The sequence below is a fragment of the Lygodium microphyllum genome, chromosome 15 (assembly GCF_053477565.2).
Source record: "Lygodium microphyllum isolate KBCC chromosome 15, Lygodium_microphyllum_v1.1.10, whole genome shotgun sequence".
Lineage (NCBI taxonomy): Eukaryota > Viridiplantae > Streptophyta > Polypodiopsida > Schizaeales > Lygodiaceae > Lygodium > Lygodium microphyllum.
This window is the reverse complement of record NC_141149.1, coordinates 73388793-73410681: the sequence shown is the minus strand read 5'-3', so window position 1 is coordinate 73410681 and position 21889 is coordinate 73388793.

Here is a 21889-nt window from a genome sequence, read left to right as displayed (position 1 = left end):
TGTCACGGCTTTCCAAAGCAAGCTGAAATTGGTCGTAGCCTGAATATAAGTCTCCCATGGAATAGATTGCCCTACCTGCAAAAGCTTCAGCAAACTCATCCACAATTGGTCCTGATCCAACATTTCTAATAGTGACTTTATTGACGGGTTGTAAATCTTGAATGAATCGTAAAGATCCATTCTTTTTAGGTACGGTAAACCAACGGTTGGAATATGGAGCTGAAGATGGCTCCAATATTCACATTTTAATCTTTTCATTTAAAAGTTCCATTAACTTAGGCAAATGAGCCCTTGGAACCGGAATTGGTTTAAGATTCCAAGGCACATGTGGGACCGTGAAAATTACCATAGGTGCCACAATGCTTGGATCCACACAGCCAATTTCATGTGGCTGAAATGAAAAAGCTTTACCATGGTTCTTTAATATCTGTATGAAGATTTGCTTTTCAGCCACCAGCAAGAGAAAAGAGTCTTCACCAATTTTTAGCTTTTGTAGACTTTCTGCTGTAAATTGGTGACCAATATCTTTAGGATCACGAAGGCTTGGTATTTTGGATACCCTTTCTGCCAGTCCTTCGCTTTCAGGTGGTAGAGGAGTAGCTCGGCTTGACCTTCTTATCAACTACTTTATATTTTGTTTCTACTCTTGCTTCATCCTTGTTTGGCTGTCCAAAAGCTTCATAATCTGCAAATTCTTGAATTATGTCATACATATCCAATGTACATACCTGTATGGACTGATTTTCAGCTTGATTTTCTGCATGAACGGCTGTATAAATTGCAGCCATTGTATCATTATAATTCAGCCCATAAAATAGTCCTGAAATTTCTTCATCTTTAGGTAAAACATCAATTTGCCTCAGCTCTTGCTCCATATGACTTAAATACTTTCTTTCAGCCCTGTTCATGGCTGAAAACTGTTTATAACAGCCCACACCATTGGCTGAAAAAACTTGCAAATCAGCTTTTGACCTTGCCTCCTTCATATATGGAGGCAATTTTCTGTGACATGATGCACTGCCATAGCCTCCACTTATAGCAGCGCTACACGAAAACCCTTAAATTCTCGGGCATTAGGAGGAACAGGATGATCTCTCAATCGATCCCTATTCCGATGGTGATTAACACAAACAGTTAGGAATTGAACAGCTTTATTATTATCCTTGCTTATTATCCGAGCATATGATGGACCATCATCAAGAGCCTTTGTCTCTAAACGAGACTTGGAAATAAATGGTTGTCCAAGAATGATAGGATAACTGCAGGAATCTTGAACAAAGAAATGAAATTCATCTTTTACATTACCAATAGTAACTTGTACATAAGGACACGCTGCATAAAGATCACCAGAAGAGTTATTGGCTGCCTTCATGCGCCATCCTGGGTCCACATCAATGGGCCATTCACCATTCTCATAGAGACTTCTTGACATAACATTAATTTCCAAACCATGGTCTATAAGGGCAATGCATGGAGTTTCTTTCTCACCGATTTTAACAACAGTTTTAGTAGTCGCTCTTGCCCAATGGGTACGGGAAAAGACAACCCCATGATGTGGTAAGTAGGTTCATGTTTATGGAATACATGTTGCTTATGTTTATTTTCAACTAATAATAAGTGTGTTGAGGATACCCTAACTTATAACTAGAGGGTGTATACTTGTCTAACCAAAAGGGTATACGTACAAGATCTTATACGTATGATACTAATGTGGATAATGTGAATATATGTTTTTACAATGAGAGACCTACTAGGAATAAAGTGAGTTTCACTTTCTTCTTGCATATTGTGAAGAAGAGTCTCCTTCTTATGCATGGGCTGCACTTTAGATTGAGAAGTTTCCACCATTATGGCTTCTTCAGCTTCCGCTTCATAAATGTCTTCATCTTTGGCTTCTATGGCTGCAATCAATTCTATGATTGCCTCCAATGGAATCCCTTGAGTTTTCAGCTTCTCTTCATCCTGCAAATACACATGAAGTACTTGCAAAAAAGCATGTACAGATTCTTCAGTTTCCTCACCAACATATTGTCTTTTTCGTTTAATTACATCAATTATTACATCATGAAATCCTTGTTTTGCAATACCGAGAATTTCTCCTAATGTAAATTCAATTCTACTTCCAAGAATCCTTTCTTCTAGGATTCGTTTAAGATCCATTGCGGTCTCTATGTCAGACTGCAACTAGTAACTAGGATGTTTGCTTTTTCTTTTTCCTTCTGTCTTCTTTGCTTGAGGGGCATCTCCCATGTCAAAATCTGGTGGCGGCGGATTTTCAGCAGCCTTCTGTTGGTTTGGTTTACTTCTTATTATGTGTTTAGTTGGTCCTGAAGAAGAAGGACCGGCAACATCTTCTTCTCTTTTCTTCTATCATGGCTTCTTGATTATTAATTTCAGCTAACCGGGCAAAAGCTGAAAATGAATCCACAGGCTCGGATCATCCGGTTCTCCCTCAAATACATTGATTGGCAGTGGTTAAATCATCCTTAGTTGCCTTGCCTTGCTCCATGCATTCCAAGGCCTGCGTCCACACTTTAGATTTTGCATTAGTTTTACATGCTTTAACAATTTCATTAGTTGGCTCAATTTGCAACCCATAAGTTGCAGCATCAACAGCTGCATAGGATGTTCTTGTTGCCAAATCCTCCAATCTTTTCTTCATGCCACCGTTGCCAAAGTTTGGCTCAAGAGGAAGCCCGGTTTCGGTTGCATGAATTTTACCATCCTTCCAAAAGACTAATTTTTGTGCTTCAGCTTCACGGAATGCACCGCACTCCCTCTTGTCATGCTGAAGGCTATCACACCAAATGCAGCATCTTTTGAAGCCTTCTCGTGCAGGCCTTTGGGCAGTTGACCGACCCCTTTCTTCTACTTTTACATCAAGCCTTTCTACTTTAGAATTAATTTCTATTAAATTAAGATGGAGATCCCGCATGCTTTTAATTAGCTCATCCATGACATCCTTCTTTGGAGAAGGAACAACACAATTTCTTGATTGCTCGGTCATAGAGAAAGGAGGATGAGAAACTGGAATAGGCTCCTTCATGGATTCAGTTGTTGGGGGGGTTGATCCCCATCTTAGACGCAATCACTCTCTTCGAGGAGTCATATTAACTACTTCAGTGATATCACTCCAAGCAATCTTCAATCCCGATTCAGAGTTAGGGTCTTCAAGTCGGTCAGTCAATTTCTCCTGAAGAGAAGAATTTGCAGCCTTTAAAAATAATTCAATCTTTTGACTTTCCATACCTTGTTGGTCATTAGGATCTAGTTGAGCAAATTTGCTTTCAAATTCTCGATGAAGAGCAATAGCGGTTAGACCTTATTGGGCCTTTCGACCCATTTGGTGAAGACTTTCTTTGTCATAAGGCCAGAGTCTTCAAGGAAAAATTCTTCTCGAAGAGCCTTCTTGAACACAGTCCATCCAGTATCTTTTTGGAAAAGACCATGAATTCGGTCCTAGAGACCATGCATAGCCAGGCGAGCAAAGTAACGGCTCCAGGCATGTTGAGGAACTCCAAAGAAGACCATCTTGTCAGTGTAGAGGCGGATAAAAAAGGATACATTTTGTCCATTAAATTGCTTGAGCTCATACCCAACTGCTTCTAAGGCCTTAATGGCAGCAGCATCAATCCGCTCTTCTTCTCGTCTCCGTTGTTGTTGCAATTGCAACTGCTGCTAAAATTGTAGTTGTTGTTGTTGGTTCTCTTCATTAGACAAACCAACTGTCGCAAAGCATCGCCTCCCGAACTTGATGATTCTCCCATTGGACTTATTCTTCCGCAGCGAACCTTCACGTCGGGTTCACCACTGTCGTCACGTTAAGAGTTGAAGATCTACCACCGGGGCCTTTAGTGCAGAAGAAAATTTTAGGATTCAAGATTCGAGAAGAGAAAATAGATTAGGGTTTAATAAGATCCGGGATTTAGAAATGATTTAGGTACGGAAGAAGAGTTCAAGCCTTTTCATTATGTTCTTAGCATACATGAACAGAAGGAATATGTCTATCTTGATTACATCAAATGCCTCTGGATACATACATCAAATCATAAAGGATATTTTCAGATTCTCAATTCATTTATGAATGTCAAATGCAAGTTCTAATGGCATTTATTTCAAGTACATAGATGGATTTCAACCCTTTGGTTCAAGTATAATGTTGATAGATTCAATTGCATCCAAGCTTATGGCCAAAGATACATGAAATGAATTGAAAAAGTATAATTTTAGCTTCAGCCCTGTTTTAAAACAGAAAATTCCAGCCCATAATCAAGCTCAAAATGAGTGCATAAACTCAAGAGGAATCACTTCTAATCATTCATGATCAATGTCCTGAAGAAAAGAGGTCATTTCCTTCCATTACAACCATAAAAATCCCATTTTTGCTCATAAAAATGGACCATAACAGCCCTGTTTATGACTGGATATTTCAACCCATAACAGCCCATAAGTCTTCAATATCCTCACCCTTTGCTTGCCCCAAAGTCACTCAAGTTCTTGGGTACAAGTCGGGCTTCATTGGACCAAGAATAAGGTAAACAAAATGAGAGAAGTTGTGCATAAGAGCAGGCTCAATACTCTTCTCTCAGATTTCCCTCTTTTATAGACTGTTTCAGCATGCATTTTCGTCAAACCAAAGAGGCAGAGAAGTGGAGCTCTCACCATGTTTACATCTTCAGTAGTTGGGCATGTTGATCTTCAGTTTGCATGCCCCATTTCATGCACCATAGCTCCAGCTCTCTCCAGTTTGCCTCAGACAATGCAGCCCGTATTTTGCGCCAAAAAATGCGGGCTGCTCCCTGCTCAGTCCCTGATCACTTTTTGACCAGCCTAGGTTACTTGTTGGTCACTTAAGTCTGTTACTCCTGGTCCCATGTGGACCTAGTGGACTTTTGGCAGTTTTTGGCATCTTTCTTGGGTTCTGACCATATTTTTGTACCTGAATTAATGTGATTTATCCTGCAGACTGTCAATTCCTTCCAGATGACCAAGTTGTAGGTTTCCATAGACTTATTTTTCATAAATATACATGGTATAACTGAAAATTATATGCTAAATACAAAAGAACTTGTATAACTAAGGTGGTCTCATCTCCCTATTTTGATTGTCACGCGTCTCAACTACGCTCGTCTTGTTCATGGTCTCATCTTATTTGTTTTCTCTCGAGATATAGGCATGGCCAAATTGTTAACGGATATCCGTCTGGCCAATGTTCGGTTCCCTTCTTCCAAGGACAAGGCTTTCTTGGGTGGAAAGAAAAGATGATGCTAATTCTTGAAGGTGACAAATTATTTGATATTGTTTTGGGCGACCTGTCTTGCCCAATTCAACCTATTGATTTGATGAATGACAATTCTCTGATTACTGATGGCCCGTTATTTGAACAATGAAAAATTGATCATACTGATTGGATTCGTCATGACAAAGTGGCTCGTCGTTATATATTATCTGCACTTCCTGAGTCACTTATGTTGGATGTCTTTCATCTGGAAACCTCTCATGCTGTTTGGGAGTATCTTATCTCAACGTTTGAGAAGAGATTGGTCACCGAAATTTTATATCTCCAAACTCGTTTCAAGAATCTTCAATATAAGGTTGGTACTTTTATGCACTCTCATATCGAGGCTTTTAAAGACATTATCAATCAGCTTGGTGCTGCCGGCGCTCCTATTGCTAAAAATCAGATTGTTACTCAACTTCTTCATACCATCAAAGATCCTTTATATGACAATATCATTACTATTTTGTCTAACAAGGATGATATCCACTTTGACAAAGCATGCATATCTCTTATTGAATATTCTCAATGTCATGAGCATCATTTGGAAAAATCTGATGTTATTTTGGTCACTCATGAACAAAGGGATTTTGATGCTGCTTTTGTTGCTCGCAAGCATCCCACTTTACATTTTCAGCAGGGTGGACACCCTAATCAAGGTGGTAAATCTTTTCGTCTTGCTTATCCTAACAAACATTGTTCTTATTGTGATAAGAAAGACCATGTGGCTTCTGATTGCTGGGCACGTCAATATAATAAGGAGCATGGAGTTACTACAAAGAAACCTCGCTCGTCCAAAAGTTTTCCTCCTTGTGATTATTGTGCACAGACAGATCATCCATCTCGTCATTGTTATAAACACAGATATGATGAAGAACGTTCTCGAGCTTATATTGTTGAACAAACTACAACTGATGATGATCATACTCATCAGGAGCTCAATTTTGTCCATCATGATATCTCTCCAGAAAAGGTACTTCATGTTCATGATGGTTCTCTATTCATCGTTGATTCAGGTGCCACTGGAAACATGACATACCAATCGCAGTGGCTTCACAATTATCATTCTCTTCCTATCAAGAATTTTATTTACCTTGCGGATGATATGACTTGTCAAGTCAAAGGAGTGGGTGATTTATATCTCGGGACTATTTCATCCACTAGAATATTAGGATATGACTTGTCAAGTCAAAGGAGTGGGTGAATTATATCTGGGGATTGTTTCATCCACTAGAATATTAAGAGGAGTTCTTCATGTTCCAGATTTGCAAAGAAATCTTCTTTCTGTTCTCATCTAATTTATCTTGGTTTGTTTGTTGGCTTTGATCATAATCAATGTCGTATAGAGAAAGACAAACATACTATAGCAATGGCTCGTCGACATTTTTTGATCTATCATTGAACGATACAGTTGCAAATGTTGTTACTGCCCCTGGAGATGCAGATTGCAAATTATGGCATCAACGATTTGCACACTCCAATTTTGCCAAAATTCTTGATCTTCATCATCATGGTCTTGTGCAAGGTATGGATCTTAAATCTCATCCACATATGGGAATATGTGAGTATTGTGCACTTGGAAAACACCATCGTTCGTCTTTCCACACTTCTACTTCATCACATTCCTGTGCTCTCTTGGATTTGGTTCATACTGATATTTGCGGTCCTTTTCCTGCCTCAAAGTCTCAATATCGATATTTTATAACTTTCATTGATGATTTCTTACGGTACACACATATCTATCTTCTTCAACATAAGTCTGAGGCTTTATCTATATTTAAACAATACAAGATAAGTGTGGAGCTTCAAACTGGATTCTTTATAAAGACTCTTCGCAGTGACAATGGTGGTAAATATGTATCCAATCTATTTGATGACTTCTGTAAGGATCAAGGTATTCATCATGAGTTTACAGTTCCTTATTCTCCTTAGCAAAATGGTGTTGCTGAGCACAAAAATCGCACTATTCTTAATGCTATATGTTGCATGCTTATACACTCTAGTTTGTCTCGAAAGTTTTGGACTGAAGCACTTCTAACAGCTGTTTTTATTCAAAATTATCTTCCAACAACTGCACCTGCTTGTAAAATTCCTATAACAATCTGGACAGGGAAGACACCTTCAGTCTCTCACTTTCGCACATTTGTCTGCATTGCTTATATTCATGTGCCCAAGGATACTCGACATAAGTTGAATCCTCTAGGTTTGAATGTTATTTTTCTTGGTTATTCAGATCATTCCAAAGGTTATAAATTTTATGATCCTTCTACTCAAAAGGTTATCATTAGTCGTGATGCTATATTTGATGAGAAGACTATGCATGGCACATGGTCGTCAGATGTTTCAGATGATACACAGTCTTTGCTTAGTGTATTTCCTTACTTGCTTTGTGAGTCTACTAATTCTGATGATCGTAATCCTCCTTCACCTCCAAAGAAGATTGATGAAAATTTGGAGATATATGTCGATCTTCCTATTGAGATAGAGCATGGATTCTATTCTTTTGAATATGATGTCTTTGATGATGCTATGTCTGTCCAAGAGGATCCAATATTGTATATGGAAGCTATCAATTCGTCTCAAAGGGATCAATGGCAAGAAGCTATGCAAGCTGAGTACGATTCTTTAATCTCCAAAGGTACATGGATTCTTACTGAACTCCCCCCAAATCGTGTTCTTATCAAATGTAAATGGGTTTATAAAACCAAGACCAAAGCTGATGGCTCATTTGATAAGTTCAAAGCAAGACTTGTTGCAAAAGGTTACTTGCAGATTGCAGGAGTAGATTATCAAGAAACATTTTCTCCCATTGTGTGCTCCACAACTGTTCATATGCTTTTGGCTTTTGCAACAATATTTGATCTAGAAATTCACCAAATGGATGTTAAAACGGCTTTTCTCAATGGAGATCTTGAAGAAGAAATCTATATGGAGCAACCTAAAGGTTTTATGGTTGCAGGAAAGGAGTATATTGAATGCCAGCTTCATCGTGCATTATATGGATTGAAGCAAGCCTCTCATGCTTGGTATATTAAGATTGATTAGTTCCTCACATCTAAAGGTTTTATTGTATGTTTTGCTGACCCAAATCTTTACATCAAAAGGGAGGACAAATGTTTTATTATTCTTGCTCTATATGTTGATGATACTATTCTTGTGTCAAATAATATTGCTTTCTTGGATGCTATGAAGAAGCTTTTATCGACTACATTTGAAATGGTGGATCTTGGTGAGATACATTCTTGTTTGGGTATTCAAGTTCAACGACACCAACAACAAGGCATTCTTCTTCTTCGCCAAACAAAGTTTATTAATGATATTGTTAAGAAGTTTGGGTTGACAAATGCGCACTCTGCCAACACTCCCATTCTTTCGAGCTCTACCAAGGATACATTTACAACACGCAATGAAGAATCAGTCATTCATCAACCTTTTGCTAATCTTGTTGGTTATCTTCAATTTATTGGTTTAAACACAAGACCATATATTTTATTTGCTGCTAACTTTTTGGGACAGTATCTTTCTTCCTCTTCCACTATTGATTGGAGTGCTGCAAAACGTATTCTTAAGTACCTCAAGGGTACTAAGGAGTTTGGTCTTATTTATCGTCGTCGAGAGGATTCTTCTTTATCTTCTTCAACTTCTCTTGACCTTATTGGATATACAGATGCTGATTGTGCAAGTTCACATTTATCCATGCGATCTACAAGTGGGAATTGTTTCTTTGTAAATGGATGTTTGGTTTCTTGGTCCAGCAAGAAACAACGATGTGTTGTGGTTTCTACAACTGAGGCCGAATATGTTGCGGCATCATTAGCAGCTCGTGAGCTAGTTTGGCTTCGACAACTACTTGCAGATTTGGAACATCCTTCATCATCTAGTACACCTCTTCGATGCAACAACCAAAGTGCTATTAGTCTTACCAAAGACTATATACAACATAGTAAATCAAAGCATATTGCTATTCATTATCATTATGTTCGACATGAAGTCAAGAAAGGTTCCATTATGGTGGAGCATTGTCCCAATGATCAAATGGTTGCCAACATCTTCACAAAAGCTCTTAGTAAATCTCGCTTTAGTTCATTAAGACATGCACTTGGTATTGTTGCAAGTTCTTGTCTCACTGATTGAGGCATGTATCATTGTATTCAAGAAAACTTTATAGTAAATAATTTTTGTATCGTAGGTAAGTGTAGGGGCTCGGTTTTTTCCCTTGTTCTCTCCAAGGGTTTTTTCACTTGTAGCCAGAGACCTTTGTTTGAGTGGGGATGTTACAACTATATATATCATCTCTCACTTGACTTGGGTCTCACCTATATATACTAACTCTACATCAATATGAATCATTCTTTGGGAGCATGTCTTGTGTATCTCTCTCGTACTCTCTCTCTCTCTTTCAACACTGGATACCTCAGGTTATCATGCATGTCCATTGTGCGGGCCATAGTTAAACTCCCGAAGGACACGAACCATGAAGAAGATGGTATATCAAGGACATGCCACTTTCTTGCCAGAGGGTCATGAACTCAGGAAAGGTTTTCTTGGACGACCTCTAGCACGTATGAATGTCCAAAGCTAGTACGAGCTGAAAATGGTCCACACAAAGTCACATCCAAACGGAATGCAACGGTTCTCAGTTTTCTATGAGTTGCCGTATTGGACCCACTTACAGATCAACCACTTGTTGGATCCCATGTATATTTTTCAAGAACGTGGGTAGCTTACTATCGAACCACATCACAAGAAAGAGAGACACTATAGGGGCATGAATGGATTTGAAGGAGGTAGGTAAGATGGAGGAACTTTGGCCGCAGTCGAGTGTTGATGGTTGCTTGTAGCTACCTCGCGCTCCTTGGGTTTTGTCCACTAAAGAAGAATACATTGTGAAGCAAATAGTCAAGTCTATCCACACTCCGACGGGTATGATGCATTCTCTGAGGTCTGCGTTTTCTAAAGACGACCAATTATCAAGGCTAAAATCCTATGATTGGCATAAGATATGTCAAGTTTGTACTACAAATGGATTGTAAGTGACCTGCGTATTTTGCTATTTGGAGTGTAGTCGTTGTTCATAATGCTTCATCGTTTATGGTAGGTTGTACTACCAATCCCAATCGTAGGATGCCTTACTCCATAAATATGCGGGGCGAGGTCTTTACTGCAATGGATCTCATAGAAGGAGATTAAGACATCCTTTATTGAATCCGCACGGTGAGAAGAAATGGAGACGGTCTGTCTCTTTGAGAAATACCTCCCTACCAGCATGCTCACGATACAAATCCACCTTTTTCTGCATCTTGTAGATGAAGTGGAGATTGTTGGACCTAGCCATACGCGATGGATGTTCTTCTTGGAGTGCTTCATGAAAACCCTAAAAGTCTTCGTACGACACCGAGCTTGGCTAGAAGGTAGCATGGCTGAGGGTTGGTTGGTGTCTGAGGTTTTAGTGCATATTTCACAATGGCTACCAATGGTGGATTCAGACAAAAGTATGCTAGGTCGCTCAAGAATGATGATAGATGATCAGAGATGTGGTGGTTGGAAATGGGATAGAAAAAAAAATGGATGCTGCAATGGAGGAGAAAGTGAATCACTTTTGTATGTTGCACCATGCCTCCTCGGAGACATGGCTCGCTAGGTACCAGCAAGCTAGGAAAGATCAGGAGGAAGCGCGATCTGAATTTCAACGTAGTACGTCCTATCGACTGATTTGATATCCTGAGGGCATGGAGGAGATACAATGGTTTATATCAACTCAATGGTTGCATAGAGCTTTGACCGTAGCGTCTCACGAAGGGGCAGAGGTCTCAACCGAGGAGTGGGAATTCTCGAGAGGATGTAGTCCAAAGGTGATGATGTGTTTAGGATTTGTCGTATCTATATTTTATGTGTGACAACTAATTGAGTGTTTCAATGTACAATACAAAATATATAGTGCAGCGTGATCAATATTACAAGGGGTGGAGGCCACCGAAAGCTTGGAGCATGTAGAGGAGCCAACATTGGGTAACAATGATGGAAATACAGGAGTCCAAGAATTCTTTGAGAAGGAGGTGGACTCATCCTTTTGTGGTGACATGTCTATCGACCTTCCAATGTATGTAGAGTTGTGTCAGGAGATTGATATGGGACCATAGGGTACTTCATACTTGGAACATCCACCTACTCAATTTATTGACGAATCGCTTATAAGGGTATATAAGATATGCATTTTAAGTAAGATAATTTTTTAAAGATTTATATTACCGTACTTTGTATGATCTATATTGATTATGCTAATATCAAATTTTGTTTGTGCATGTGACATTTGTAGATATTTAGATCAACACGATGAGTCGAGAGATGAGTGACAAGGAGCTACAGGAGATCTTCACGCGTATGTCTCCAGATCAGATGGCTCGACTTAAAGATATGGCGGACCAGGAGCAGTGTCGGACACCATCAGGCCGTTCTATTAGATCTATTTCGATGCGCTCTGATGCTTCAATTTCCAGCAAATGAGATTGACGCTCCAGACTTGGGCAAAACGGAGGGAGTGGTTCAAGGGGATGCTGCAAAGACATGGATGTAGTGGGCCCGCGGTCGGCTCAGGATACAAGTGCTACTTTGCGCTCTCATGGTGGTTCGAGAGAGCGTGACTCAGGTTGTTATTGTGGAGATACCGACGTAGCGTCTTTGTGTCTCGTTATTCTGCTTGAGTTGCATCACTCGTAGGATTTGTCACACCTGTGGGGATATCTACTCCAGTCACTCCAGCTTTTGCTCAGCCGTCCGTAGGTGGCACCCCTATTGGTGCTACTCTGAGAAATACTACCCCCGTAGGTACACCAAATGTACAGGGGTCTCTTGGATATGCCCAGGACCGTGATCGCAAGTGGGAGAGGATACATCTTAGGCATACCCAGAGGGGTATGGATACCTTGTGCATGATAGGACAGGAGCCATCATCATGAATGATGAGGGGAGGAGGGTGATGGCTCGTATGAGAAAGTTGTGCCAAGTTTTTCGGCACGTCTTGGATCATTGGAAGAACATACTGGAGGGGAGAAATGACTACATAGTAGCATCCTTGCATGAGGAGTTTTCGGTACCAGCCATAGCAGATAAGTTTTCCACGGGTTGGATGATGAAGTACATACGTGTGTACATGTCACACATACGATCGGACGTACGCAAGACACTTAAGAGTGGAGCCTCAAAGCCCAAGTGGCTAGACATGTGTCGCAAAGTGTCATTATCAGTGTCACTATTTGCAGATAATGACAATAATATCGATTGTTCTATGGCATCGCTAATACCGACGTTTTTTGAGACGACGGGGGCAAATTTCTTTATGAACATTCTCGTCGCTTTAAACGTCAGTAGAAGGCGTGTACCTTGTAGTGAGAGAAGCCTATTAAAATAAAAAAAAGAGACAAGTACGAATATACTTGCAATATAAAAAATATAGAGGAGTGTAAAAAGGGGTTCTAGCCCCTAAAACAGAAAAACAAAACGAAAAACAATTTTAAGAGAAGTTGTTCATCGCCTTACGAAGGCTTGCAGGTAGGTTCCTGGGGCCGATGCCTTGTCTTCCTACGGATGGTCTATTATTGGAAAATAAATACTAAGAAAGTTTTGAGCTAAAATAAAAGTGAGTGAAAGAGAAAAAGATTAAAGTTGCCGCTTTGTGAGAGCTTGGTAGGGTATTGAGTTAGGAGACTTAAGGCTGATATCCTGTTCTCCTTGGGTCATTATGCTTAGCTCCCTTCTTTTTACATGTCCGAGTATGGAAACCTTGAAAGAAAAATGTGGTAAAAGAAAATTTATGATGATAAGGCTATAGCAGTCCTCGCCTAGTAGGAGTTCTTGGTTTAGTTATTCTTAGTTGGATCCATAGTTTGAGCCACCACCTGGGATGACTTCTTTGATGGTTCTTTTTAGCCAGTCTTCTGTGTTGGAGCATTTGGTTAGCGAATTGCTATGGACTTCTGTTAGATTATGCTGGGCCTATCACTTGAGGATTTTCGTGCTTTGATTTTCTGTCAGGGGGTAAGGTGAGAGTTGTGCTTGTGCTTTGTTATGTATTTTTGTTTTGTGGCAGCTTGATGCTTGTTATGATTATTGTTTATACAAATCAATTTGTGGGGTTCAATGTGCTGAGTCACCCTATCCCATGGTTGCCAATGAGAGAAAAATTTAAACACCCGAGAAGTGTAGAAAAGGAGCGAAATGATGCAAATTTAACACAAAAATTCAAAGCCGATGGAAGTGAAGATGCGAATTCAACCATTTTAAGAGACTCTGAAGATAGGATTGCAAATTTTGACCATTGCAGCGGTTGTGGAGTTTTCATAAATTTTTGACTATTGGGATTGAAGAAAGATTACTTCAGTGAATGAATATTGAACCTCAAACTCCTTGTCTCAAGGACCAAGGCAGAGATAATGAGATGGAGAGTGTATTGTACTTCGAACGGATCTTGAAACGTAGCAAGGCAGCCTCCGAGGGTCGAATACTAGCAAACACAGCTATGGAAGTTGGATGTGATGCAGAGACAAGCAATGAGGAGAGAGAATAGTTTAAAACGTAGGTACCTAAGGAGAGAGAAAAATTGTAGCAAGCTGACAATGATGTGGTAGGTTGACAGCAGCAAAAACGCAGATATGATGATGTGGTAATTTGTATAGTAGCCGTAGATCACAAACACAACACTTGAGTTGTTCTCCAAGCATCCCATCCCAAAGAAGCAAGGGCAAGTGTACTTGAGTAGTCAAAATGGAGTGAGAAAAAGTTTCCTCCACCAAACAAACCACCTCAATGGACAATACTCGAGCCTGTTTCAACGTGTTTGGATCGATTTCCTTCAAACTCACAAATCTACCAACATGCAATTGAAAACGATGATTAGTTTTGTCCATAAATTCAAGTGGGTTTCCTATGTGATGTACGTAATATGTAAACTAAAAAATAAGTATAAAGTATACATACCTCGCGAGCTCACCCATCTTGTAAATGATATCACGCATATCTGTTTGGGGCATCAAGCCAAATGCGTCAAATTTTTCAATTTGTCAATCAGTCATCTTGCCAGACGAGGAAATTATAGGAGACTAGACATCTCAAAGGTCAAAATTGACCAAAATGAAAAAAAAAAGTGGGCATGGGCCTTTAGAGAGTCCAAAGGCCGCTAATTATATGGGAGGGGGGATTCAAAATGGCATGATCAAACACGCCACTCCCCCTATTGGTGATGATTTGGTAGAGGAGGATATAGAGGTTGAAAGAAACCCACCAAACAGATGACAGTAATGAATTCCCTAAATTTTTTGCTCCAAATCACATGTTCAATCGCGCTCAAAACTAGAAGCTTTTAGTTGCTCAAACATGAAGTAGAAGGAATGAGAAGAGACAGAGAGATGGAGCTTACAAAGATGCATATACAATAATGAAATTCTCGTGTCATTTTACATAGAGTGTCATTAAACACATAGTTGCCACTTATCATTCTCAGCTTCACTTTAATTTTCTATTCTTTACCTTTTATTTCAAGTATACATGCTTTGTAGAATATTGCGTTCTGTTTTGAACTTCGTTTTGTTGATTGTGTTGCATTTTGATAAGGGAATGAATAGGGTCTTGTTCCGATTGCAATATGGGATATTGTTAAGGACAAAAACAATGGTAAGGAATTAGCCGCATATATATATATATATATATATATATAGCTACTTACAAGCTAATTGATTAATTTTGATAAGTTATATCGTTTGATGTGTAGCTGGCTTGAGGGGATGCCACAAACTCTTCCTTTGCCCACTTTCTAAAGTGAGGGACAAAGAAAGCATAGAATGATTATTCTGTGATTTGTTATTCCAACTATATGGAAATCCTCAAGTAGTTGGGCCATTTAACTCGGTCAAGGTTGATGTATTACATGCTTCCCCACATTCGACATAGCTACTTAAGTGAGTATTGTGTAAGAGGCTCTCTTGAGTACAAAGACCTATAATTTTCTATCTCTCACTTGAGGTCCAAGTCTTTATACTTTTAAGTTAATGGATAGGCTCTTGGATAATATTAGCATTCAATATTGCATTCTAGAGGCGTTATAGTGCTCGGGGACAACTATTAATGAAGAGGATTTTGTAGTTGATACTTCAAGTTTTCGTGGTAGGTCTTGAACTTGGACGATCTTGGATTGTTCATTCGCACCTTAAGCTATGGCGGCTCATCTACCAAAGTGTCATAAAATGAGGGCAATGATGTGGCTATGTTGGTGATTCTAGTAGTGGTGCTTCTTTTGTAGGAGTAGTGTAAGAAAGTAGGCTAAGGTTTTGAACATCTTTAACTAAATGGCCTATTTGAATCTAGCTCTCAATAAGTCTCCTTGTATGGCCTCTATTCTTCTTGAGGAAGTTGAGAAGTGAAGGTGTGATGGATGAGTATCTATAAAATGTATGCTTAAATATTAAGGGTGTCCACATAGAAATGTTGCATCACACTCCTTATACGTATCTCTTTCATGAGCCATAATTGTAAGATCATAAAACAACTTGATAGAAGATCCTTGTTTGTGTCCTCCAAACCTTGTTGCTTTGTCTTGTAGGTCTTCTTGAATCCTTCAATGCAAACATCGAGTGATTTCTTGAGCCCCTTCATTATTAATAGAATCTATTAATGCATTTATTTATGATATCAATTAATTATATTAGGGTTTTCTCTCTCTCTTACACTCATTCTAAATCTACCTTTAGTGTACCAATCTCCTAATTGGCCTCTTCCATAATTTTATTGCAAGTAGTGATCTTCATCTTTTATCCTTCTCTTTTTCTTCTAGTTACTACTATGTCCACTTCAAGGCTATAATATTTAAGTCCTTCCCATCAAGATCCTCTTGCAATTGTGCTTCATAGAGATCTAACACCTCATGGACGTTTTCCAACTTGTATGATCTTTAATGAAAGCTAGATCACCTTGAGCTTTCCAATCATTTTATTTTTTCCATCAAATGCTTTGTTTAGCTTGGATAAGGGTAATGGTTTATTCCTGAGGGTTCAAGTTTTTGGAGGTATGATAAACATGGAAACCATCTCTACTAATGTCTCTTTTGCTCTCTTCAATTTTCCCATTAAAGTATGGACTCCAAAACATATTTTAAAGAAGATATTAGAGGGAGGATTACTTGTTCTGATTGGTTAATATGGTTGAACTGAATGCTATGATAATAGAAATGTTGGTTTTCTCCATGAAAAGTGGTGGTTTTGGATTGCAAACCACATAAAGAGGCTCCTCTTTTGATAAATTTTATTATAGGCCACGTGTCCTAACAATATGGGTCCTTAGATTTGAATTTTGAGATAATTAACAAACCATGACTCAATTTTGCATTCGAATTGCGACACTGTCAAGAAGAACGGGTATGAGCTATTGATGAATCAATGCATAAACTAAAAGAATTTTATCATGCCCAAAGACGTATGATATATTGGAACATCTCATGCACAATGTTGTAGAACATGTGGTCTTTAACGATTCGCTTGTACCATATATACATACAAGCTTTCTATTGGCATGTGGTGCTGCCCGCCTACCCAAAATCATAAAGGTAGCTAGAACATCCCATGATCAGTGCCCTATTCATACAGTCTAGGACCTTACCATTGAACTAACTCTACATAATCATAGGCTAGGTTTTCCTAGGGTCACCAACATAAACAATACAACAACTTATATATACCTATAAGTGAGTTACTAATATATGCATGGTGATGGATCCATAATTTTTGCTTGAAAACATATTTCATGGAGATAGTTAAAATTATACACAATAAATAATTACATTTCCATTTTAGGTAGAATGACAGGTCCGTGATCTTAAGCTCCAATTAAAGATTTTACCTTGTATATATTGTTGACATTCCCAAACTCCTTAAGAGCTACAAGTATTTCTCCCTTGATCCTCAACCACTTCTTTATCAAGATTAAGGGATCTTGATTCTTTCAAACAACCTCTCATTTCCTTCCCACCTCTATCCCCAAAAAGAATTATTTTAGTATGCATTTTTTCATGAGATCCATATCTCTGAACTTGTGCTTGAATTTTCCTCAACAGACTCTTGATCTCATAACATTCTCAAGCTAGGTGTCTGATAATTTTCTAGCTCTTTTCACAAAAAAGGATGATTGAGAAATAATAAAAAACTTATCCATTTCATTGTCGAGAACTTGTTAATTGTCACCTTCCATACAAACGAAGTAAGTTAGTAGTCCAAATCATTAGAGTTCTCCTACAACAAGTCCTCTACCTAGTTTGTGGATGCTATGTTTTCCAATATTAAGCCACATGCATCCCCAAGCTCTTATCCTTTCGGAAAAATCCTTGGATTTCTTATATATTAAGAGGAGTTTCATAGTTGGTGCCACAAAAAAAGAGCAAAAAGCTTGTTGATATTTCCTTGCTTTCAAAGTGGTACACTCAAATTTGACTATATCTATGACTCGTGCTGTGAAATCGATTTCAATATTTCTCCCAAATGGTCTAGCAAGCCAACTATCTACTAAACTTCTGTGATCTAGGATTTGTGGATAGGCTCAGCTACCCAATGGTTAAGGTATGAGTAACACACTCTGATGCTATCCAAGTCTTATTCCAAGGATGGAAGGTGATCTTTGCCTACCATGATGAATAGAAATGAGATAGAAAGGGAGACTCCTTGATATAGAAAATCTAGTTGCATCCAACAACATTCAAAAATGGGTTCATCATGGCTCAAAACAGGGGGAAGATGTCTCTAAGTATCTCAGAGAAAGGACTCAACAGTTGGTGGCAGCTTTGGGATCCCCAATAAAAACAATGGAAGAAGTGGGACGTAGTGAATGAGGAATATAAATTAAATGACAAAGAACTAGATTATCTAGTAGAGGTGTGGGAAAAGAAAAAGTGAGAGTGGCCCACATCAATAACCCTGATAGAGGACTCACCTCTCAAGTTCTAGCAATCCGTGGAGGGGGGCCGGTTAAGTAAAGTGGCAAGCCACCCTAGCTTTGAAGGAAGAAGCATAGAGCTCTTATTGAAGCCAAAGGACAATTGAGGAAGTATATTTCCCGATGACATTACTCTGGCTTGGAAGAGAAGGGTCAAAACCCTATGGAAATCTACCCCACCCCACATATTGAACTTGACCCTATGGAGAGTACTTTTCAAGAAGCTTCCAACAAAGAACAAATTGGGGAGGTTTGAAGGAGTGAGCCCCATGTGCTTGTTGTTAGCCATGATAGGCGTAAGTGGGCGTTTCCTATTTTCTCTATTGTCATGCCTTTGACAGGTATCACATTTCTTTACATACTCAAAAGAAACTTGGAAAATAGACGGCCACCAATATCCAGCTCTTAACGCTTTCTGCGCTGTCAACCGTCCTGTGAAGTGCCCTCCACACGCAGAGTCATGACACTCCTCCAAGATAAAAGGAACCTCGTCAGGCATCACACATCAGCGATAGATATCATCAACACCTTGCCGATATAGCATCCCTGCAATCAAGGAAAACTTCAAAGCTTGCTGTTTGATTTTCCTCTTTTCAGTCTTTGACAAACCAGCTCCCGCCTCTCCTGTTGATAGATAGTGTGTAATAGCAGCATACCAAGATGGGATAGAAGCTGTATCAATTTTAAACATTTCCTCAATATCACTTCCTTCCGCTAAGATCTCTTTCGGCTCCCTGAAATCCACAAGGCATTCCACAATACCCTGAAACCTCGGTGGCTTACTCTTAATCTCATAATCAAACCCTTTTAAAGTGATTAACCACTTTGCCAAATGATCGGGCGGCTGCAGCTTGTTCATAAGCAATCTAAGCCCTTCCGCCTTCGTATAGAACACTACCTTTTCATAGAGGATGTAGTGCCTAAATTTCTTAGTCCCAAAGACCATCACAAGACACAACTTCTCCATGTAGGTATAGTTAATCTCTGAAATGCCCAATTTCCGACTAGCGAAAGCTATCGGATGATACCACTTTTCCTCCCAGATTTGGGCTAAACAGTAGCTGATACTATGCATGGTGGCTGCTAAAAATATTTTTGGAACACCTCGCCTTTTTTAGGTGCTTTTAAAACGGGTGCTTTTACTAGCTCCTGTTTCACATCCTCAAATGATACTTTGCAAGCATCACTCCATGCAAATAGATAGTTATAGGATAATAAATTCGTTAATGGCAACGTTCTTTCTGCCAAAGCATTGATAAACCTCTGATAGTACCCTATCGATGACAGAAAGCTATGAACCTCTTTCGGAGTGTGTGGTGGACTCATAGCAACTATGACCTTGATCTTTTCAGGGTCAGTTGCGATTCCTACTGAACTGACCACATGGCCTAGTAATAGCCCATAAGGTACTCCAAAGACACACTTCCGTGGGTTAAGAGCGATACAAAATTTTATGCAGCGCTCAAAGCACTTTCTCAAAATAATCAACATCCTTTTCCTTACAGTGGCTGCTCCCAGGTCATCAATAAATACTTTCAACTCATTTGGGGAGATGTCACCAAAGGTCTTGTCTGTTGTTCGTTGCCACGATCCAGGTGCATTGCATAAACCAAAAGCCATCACATGGTACGCAAAAGTACCAAAGACCGTAATAAAAGTTGTTTTCAACTTGTATTCCTCTGCAATTGCCATCTGGTTATATCCTACAAAACAATCCATGAACGAATATATTTCCCTACCCGCTAATTGATTCAAAATCTGGTCAATGAATGGCAACGGGTAGTAATCCTTAACCGTCTGCTTATTCAGCTCTCTAAAATCTACACATAATTGAATCTGGTTGTTTTTCTTCTTCCTGATAACAACTAGTGAACACCATTCTGTGTGTTGTACAGGGAAGATTAACCCAGCTTTCCTTAACTTCTACAACTCCTCAAACAGCTCGTCCCTCAATTCAAAAGGCATATGCCGTACTTTCTGACGCACAGGACGACTGCCTTCTTTTATAGGAATAGTATGAATAGCCAGGCTGGGAGGAATGCCTGTCAACTCATCATAACTCCAAGCAAAGATATCGCGGAATTCTTGAATCAAGGACACATAGTCCTCCCTTTCTGTTGAACTGAGCATGGAACCTAATTTAATTGGCCGCGAATCATTTGGCATGCCAAGGTCCAACTCAATCACATCCGCATCTCTTATCCTATCTTGAGGCTCTATCGGCTGATTTAGGGTTATCTGATAGATATCCTCTGTAGTGGACCCCTCCTTAGATTCATCGCTGGATGATGTCTCACTACCAGATTGATCATCTGTTATCTCTAATTCAATAGACGATAAAGGAGCTCTCTCACTTTGAGGAGACTCAGGATAAGCATCGACTATCACTCGATTAGCACCTCTACCTAAAGCCACTCGACCGGCGGGTATATCGACTTGACAGTCTGTTCGTAAGATCCAAGGTCTACCTAGTAAAACTCGATAGCTGGGACGTCCTACAAATCTTATCACCCTAAAGTCCAAGAAGCATTCTACACTCGTGACTGTAACATGGACCTTAGTAACGCAACCTTCTGGTTGTCTTAGACTATCATCGGCCATTCTCAGAAGGGTGGAGCTGTCTTTCTGAATACCTAGACCCAACCTCTCCATCAATTCTGAACTCATGATGTTGACGGAGGATCCAATGTCTACAATGGCATGTTCCACTAGTATTCCATCCACATAAGCTGGAACCCTAGGGCAGTTCTTTTCAGCATGGTCAAACCAATCTTCCCCTACTCGTGCTATGCCCACAGGTTCCACAATATACCCGATACGCAGGATCTTCTTAAATTCCTTGTGTACTCCTGGAGATAATTTGATCAATTGCAAGAGGTTCACATCTGGTTTAACATCGCAAAGAGAACTTGATAAATCAAAGTCGTGATAAGTAGCCAAAGCTCTCTTCTCTCGCCAAACCATCCTCTCTTTTGGTCTTTGGACCGGTTTCGGTGCTTCTTTCTTAGCTCTTGCCTTCTTTCTTGGCATCTCCTCATCCTTCTTAGTGTCACCTTTCTTGTCAACCGGTCTTAGCGGTCCCCCTTTCATGCTAGGATTTTGGACTTGCGTCCCCTTATCCCCTTGTTTAGGGTTTGCCTCAACCGGCTTTGCATTATCTTTGTCAACCTCTTTAGCCTTTTGGCCTCTTGTCACGGCTCTTAAGTTAGAGGTTTCAGCATCATTAACTCGTACAGCCTCAATAAGGCTGAGCAAGTCCAGGTGATATTTTCCCTTTACGAGTACTTGCTCTCCATGCTATATGTGCTTATGTCATTGTGGAAAATTTTTCTTTTGTTGAGGACCGGAAATCAAGGCATGAATTCGAGTGTTAGGTTATGTATATCTGAGGGAGGTTTGAGTAGTTGTCTATGTCCTGTTAAGACATTGTTAGACATTCTAAGACCTATTTTTAGAAGGCAGTCCTAGTGACCTTGTTTCGCTAGCCTGCTAGGTAGTTGTTTCTAGGAGATTTTGTAAGTCTGAGGTAGTAAGAGAAGCCTATTAAAATATAAAGAACACAAGTACGAATATGATTGCAATATAAAAAATATAAAGGAGTGTAAAAATGGGTTCTAACCCCTAAAATCGAATAACAAAACA